Here is a 5,886-nt window from a genome sequence, read left to right on the forward strand (position 1 = left end):
GAAGTATCCTGTGCACTTGAGGTTTGTGCTGTGAACCCTTTCTCTGGATTTACTTATACAGCAGACTGTATGAGTTCCCTTCAGTTCTGTATCATGCTAAATTAACAGCCAGTTTTTGTCTCCTATATTAAGTCAGTTTAAGTGACTGGTAGAACTGAGGGGTCAATGTCAATATGATCCTTCACTGTAAAGAGTCTGGATGCGCAGGTCACACAGATCACGACTACAAGAAAAACAAATCTTTGTCCAATGCAGAGGGTGTGTGCTCAAGGAGCCAGTGGAGCAGATGTGTGCGTGTGTGTGTGTGTGTGTGCTCGTGTGTGTTTTCCCTCTAGTTTCTCAGCACTCAGGCCAGTTGAAAACTATTCTCCCAGAGGAATGAAAGGAAGAGGTCCAGATCTAATCTAGACCAGCGTGTTCTCCATTAATCACAGGCAAGCAGAAAGGTCAAAGACTACTCCGATTTCATGAGAATGAAATCAGACTCGCGCCCGTATGAAACCCAACCACAACAAGACCAGCAGTTAAGCTTTTTACTTGCACTGCATTGAACTGTTAGAGTTACTACTGTCCCACAAACAGGCACATGGGATTATATGCCTGGCTGCATGAAGTGTCCAGAGAACATGTAGTTACTCCTTTGTTTTCCAAAATAAGCCCATGCATCTGTCTCCTAGTATAAGCACTGCACCAAAGATGAAATGCGTAACACTATACTATGTGCCTCTAATTGCTATATATTTCACATAGTAGTCAGTACTCAGTAAATACACATAATTACAATGTTATTAAGAATAGTTACAATGTACTTAATGTGTAACATTTTTTGCATGATATATTTTGTGGGTTAGAGTTAGTTATATAGTGCAAAAGGATATAGATAGATAATAAGTAACTACTATTCTACTACTATGTAATAGTAAATGCATAGCAATTCGAGGCACAATGTAAAGTGCTACCCATTGAATCTGTTGTGAGTCGCGTTACCATTAAATGTAAGGCGCTCGGGTGAAGATGTTTATAAATCTGCATTGAGCATGTTAAGCTGCAGCAGTAGCATTGATAAAAGTCCACTTTAAATCCCTGTAGGTGGATTTCTAATAGATTTATGCTTTGTTCTTTCTCTTCAACTGTTTCCTATCATAACCCAGCAAACAAGCCCAACCCTTTAAGAGTACTGCTTTCAATACGTGAATGCAGTTCAAATTCAGGATAACTCGGTTATTTTCTCATAGGGTTCCTCAATATTCTGCAGTCAGCTGCTATGGGTTAATATTTATACTCACCTCCAAGTACAGGTCCACAGTGGAAAGCATACTCTATCACAACACAGACACACAATTCAGCCTTTTGGGTTCATTTCAAGTGCAATCTTCTATTCCACTGACAAAACAAATAAACAAATACATAAATAAATAAATAAATAAACAGTCAACTTTATTTTACAATTGAATTCTTTCAAGGTTTCACAATTTCCTTCTTGGCCTATCAGATGTTTACTTCCTGTTACTACCGGTTTCCTGCTGCCAGTCTGGGATGGGATTTTTGCTTTTATAGAGGAATTATCCAGGAAAACCTCCTTGACATTAAACATTTTCTGTGGAAACAATTACCACCAAACATTTTCACACTGGAGCATTGTAATGCAGCCTCGCTGTCACACGGCAGGCCTGAACTAAATGGTCTTCAACTCTTATGAACTAATACACACAGGTAATCCACTGCATTACCATGGTAACATTTATATATTTTATCAAGACCGCTGTGCAATATTGTGTTGCAATTACTGGTGTAATGCTGTGTTCTTAGAGGCTGTGCTTCAAGGTACCACAGTATAAATGGTTCTATAATGGCACGGTCATTTCTAGAACGGCTAAATTAAAATGTTCAGAGCTGAGGACAACTTTGTTATGATAGTGTGTTCAAAGTCACAGTTGAAATATTATCTTGCACCACATTATGGTTTCGCTATGGGTGTTAACACCGCAACGCTTTCCCCAGTCAAACACCCAAACTCTACTGGTCCCTTGACAAGGGCGGGATCCAGCAAGTCCCACAGCCAAAACCTCCCTGCACAGCTGTCAAGTGCTATATATATATATATATATATATATATATATATATATATATGTATATATATATATATATATATATATATATATATATATATATATATGTGTGTGTGTGTGTGTGTGTGTGTGTGTTGCATACAGAGCCGTTAGCCGTGATGACATAAGCGCTGAGAAATACATTTATTTCCGCTTAACTCTGCTTATTAATCCTCCACATTTAAGATCAAATAGAATACCCCCCCTAAAAACAATATGACTGCATTTTTGTACTGACGTTGAATGATTTTAAACTGATATATATATATATATATATATATATATATATATATATATATATATATATATATATATATATATCAAACACTGTCAATCAGGGGTTTAATTAAATGATGTCAGTGATTGCCAAGGAAATAAAGGCAGCCAATACTATCAGTAAGGGAGTGCTAGGGATTCAAAAATAGGAAACAATGACTGCTGCTTTGCATGCATATGTTTAAACCTTTTTACAAAATGTAACCCTCACCCTAACCAACTGTAACACAATTATATCAAAAAAGGGTTCAGGTTCGGGTTCGGGTTTGGGTTCAGGTTCGGGTTTGGGTTCAGGTTCGGGTTCGGGTTCGGGTTTGGGTTCAGGTTCGGGTTCGGGTTTGGGTTAGGTTCGGGTTCGGGTTCGGGTTTGGGTTCAGGTTCGGGTTCGGGTTTGGGTTTGGGTTCGGGTTCGGGTTTGGGTTCGGGTTCGGGTTAGGGTTAGGGTTAGGGTTCGGGTTAGGGTTAGGGTTCAGGTTCGGGTTCGGGTTCGGGTTCAGGTTCGGGTTCGGGTTTGGGTTCGGGTTCGGGTTCGGGTTTGGGTTTGGGTTCAGGTTCGGGTTTGGGTTCAGGTTCGGGTTAGGGTTAGGGTTAGGGTTCGGGTTAGGGTTAGGGTCAGGGTTATATCGTGTAAAAAGATTTACACATTAAGTACATTGTAAGGATGCATAATGGCATGTCATTATATGTAAACCCACACGTATTTATTAAGTAACTGCTCTGTAAATGTCTTTAAAGACACCGAATGCAAAGTGTTACCTAATTTCCCTTATAAAGTGTGCTGCGGCAGACCATAGGGAAAGCATAGCACACTGTATTAAAAACAGGGAGTGCAGAGTGGAAGCATGGCTTGATAAACTCTGGCAGAGGCACACTGTACAGTCACGGGATGCAAACTGACTCACATGTTTCAGGGGAGCAGCGGGAGAGCAGGTGTGTGCAGTGCTTTTGTATGATAATAAGGCATCATTAATCTAAGTGCATTGGAGACCAGCTGCTATTATCATAATTTCACAGGATGCCATTAGTTATTAGGAGTAAGTGCTTTACCCAGCAAGGTCCCTCAGCATTAACCCATTTCTTTTTGGTCCCAGTATCACACTGGTATTTGCCATTTCCTGTCAGTTATGATAAATTGTATCTGACTTGGAACTAATTACTGTATAAGGATAGAAATGTATCCTAGCGTTCCTTATTGAAAGAGGGTTGGTAACGGCGAAGGAGATTATTAAAAAGATATTACTATCCTTAAAGCCTTGGGTTTTTTTTATTTTATTTTTTTTATTTGGTTTAAACCTTAATGAGTAAGTAACGGGGTTCCCAAAAAATCTAGCGTTCCACGTCCCCACGTGTTGCTACAACTGTTTAAATAACGCACCTGATTTTTTTTTTCATTGAACATCCTGACAACTTTTTACACTTATAACTTTAAAGTCTGTTTCAAAGCTCTTTTCAAAATGCCTGCTCTAGTGCACTGAGAGTGTAAGGATTATTGCCCACATTGTCAAACAGGTAACACAGGTAACAGGTAACACAGCAATAACGATCCACAATGTGATACGGAACAGAAAAGCCAGCGCGCTTGTTGTTATGTTTTGTTGTTTTGTTTTTTATTGCTCTTCCTGCAGTGATTTATAGGACAGATATCAAACCCCACTGCACAAGAGCGGACATTTTGAAAAGAGCTTTGAAACAGACTTTAAAGTTATCAGTGTAAAAAGTTACATACAGTACACAAAGCAGCGTGTGCAGTACTCAGTTGCACATTGACAGTCTAAATAACAGTTGCAGAGTGAGCTTGTCTCCTTAAAGGGTTAACGATCACATTGTGAGTTGTAATAAAACCACCTGCTCGTAGCCTATAAAGCAGGTGATCATTGACTCTCCTCGGGAGTTTCTGCACTGGGGATGGCCTGGTTTTGCAGTTTATAGCTGTCATCCAGCAATCAGGCTTCCCAGACAATCCCTCCTGTGTGTCGCGGAGCAGCTGCTGATGTCAGTGTGCCGGAAACCTGCACACATGTGCTTCAGAAGCGGCAAGCAACAGTCAAAGCCCTTTACTCAGGGCTAGATTCTCACAGATATTTCCTGCAACTCGTCATTTGCACAATTTTTCAAAAGGAAACAAAAGCACCAAACCAGAAGCAAGGTGTCATTAGGGTTAACTCTTACCCTAATGACCCTTTGGAGTAAATAGCCCTGAGAATCTGTCCCTTAGCGTGTTATCTAACTTACTGTACATCAGATGTTGGCTGTGTATTAAAGGTGTAACGAATAGTTTCTGACCTTCATTTTGGATTCAATAAATGATTTCTAATAAGTTGTCGACTCTCTGTCACTTAGGTCTGTAGGTATTTCGAGAAACTAATGTACCACAGTTTAAATAAAGACAGATGACACAGCATTCATTAAAGGGAAGTCCTAACTAGTAGAGCACTCTGTCTGTCCAGTAAAGAAAGCATGAGGGAGTCTAAAGTGTACGTACCAACATGTACAAGACACATGCTTTCTACGCTCTTCCTAGAGGCTTGCCTTGTGCAAAGTAAAGACTGAGTTATACAATCAGAAATAACTGACGTGTTAAGTGGAGGAAGGGAACGCTAAATAGGGAAACGGATTCCATGGCAGGGTTATTCAAAATAAATCCTATATTCCTCTATTGATCATCTACCTATTTTAAAGCATCTTCCAGTACCCAAATAAGCACGAGCCCCTTTAAGATTACTGGGAGCGTGCACAGCTCCATAAATGGGTTACTAGATGGGTTCTGGTTGGCACACACTTCTGCAAGGAGACGCGAGCTTGAGAGCAAGCAGGCTCTGATCCAAGATCCTGGAGGAGAAGGCAGCCGCATTGCACAGAAGCTGTGCAAGCCTTGCAAAATCCGCACCCTGAGGCTGCACGCTGTGCCAGAGACAGCGTGGAAAACAACGGCTTGAGAATGTGCCCTTTTCATTCTCAGAATGGAATTCGGAGGTAACCAAAGGCTGGCAGAATCAGTGGCGTTTTGTAGAGCGGGGTTGAGGTCTGCAAAGAACCCACAGTAAAAAATTGATACCCCACAGTTAATTTGGTCCCCAAAAAAATAATTATTAAGTTATAGTATTTAAAATAAATATTATTACAGTTTATAGCTTGTTCTGTAACTCCCCATTCAGGCTCTTCATTGAAGGAAACGAAACAGGACCGTGTTGGGGGGCAGGATACACTTACTAATATGGTTTACAAAATCCATGAAGCATCTATAAAGTCAAATAAAGATTTCATAAAAAAGAGATCTCGTGAGGTGGAGGATTTCTGAAGGCACTGGCCAGCAGTAAGGAAATTACAGAGCTGTTTGGAACTGCCTCTAGCAATGTAAGACAAGGATGGATGCTATGCCAACTTGCAAACAAGCTCACCCAGAAATCAGATGTCAGCCCAGGCCACTAGTGCTTATACAGAATGTATTTGCTGATTTACTGCACCTCCTACCTGCAGTACCCTGTAAAATCTTACCTTTGAC

This window comes from Polyodon spathula, chromosome 25, assembly GCF_017654505.1.
Source record: "Polyodon spathula isolate WHYD16114869_AA chromosome 25, ASM1765450v1, whole genome shotgun sequence".
In the NCBI taxonomy this organism is placed as follows: domain Eukaryota; kingdom Metazoa; phylum Chordata; class Actinopteri; order Acipenseriformes; family Polyodontidae; genus Polyodon; species Polyodon spathula.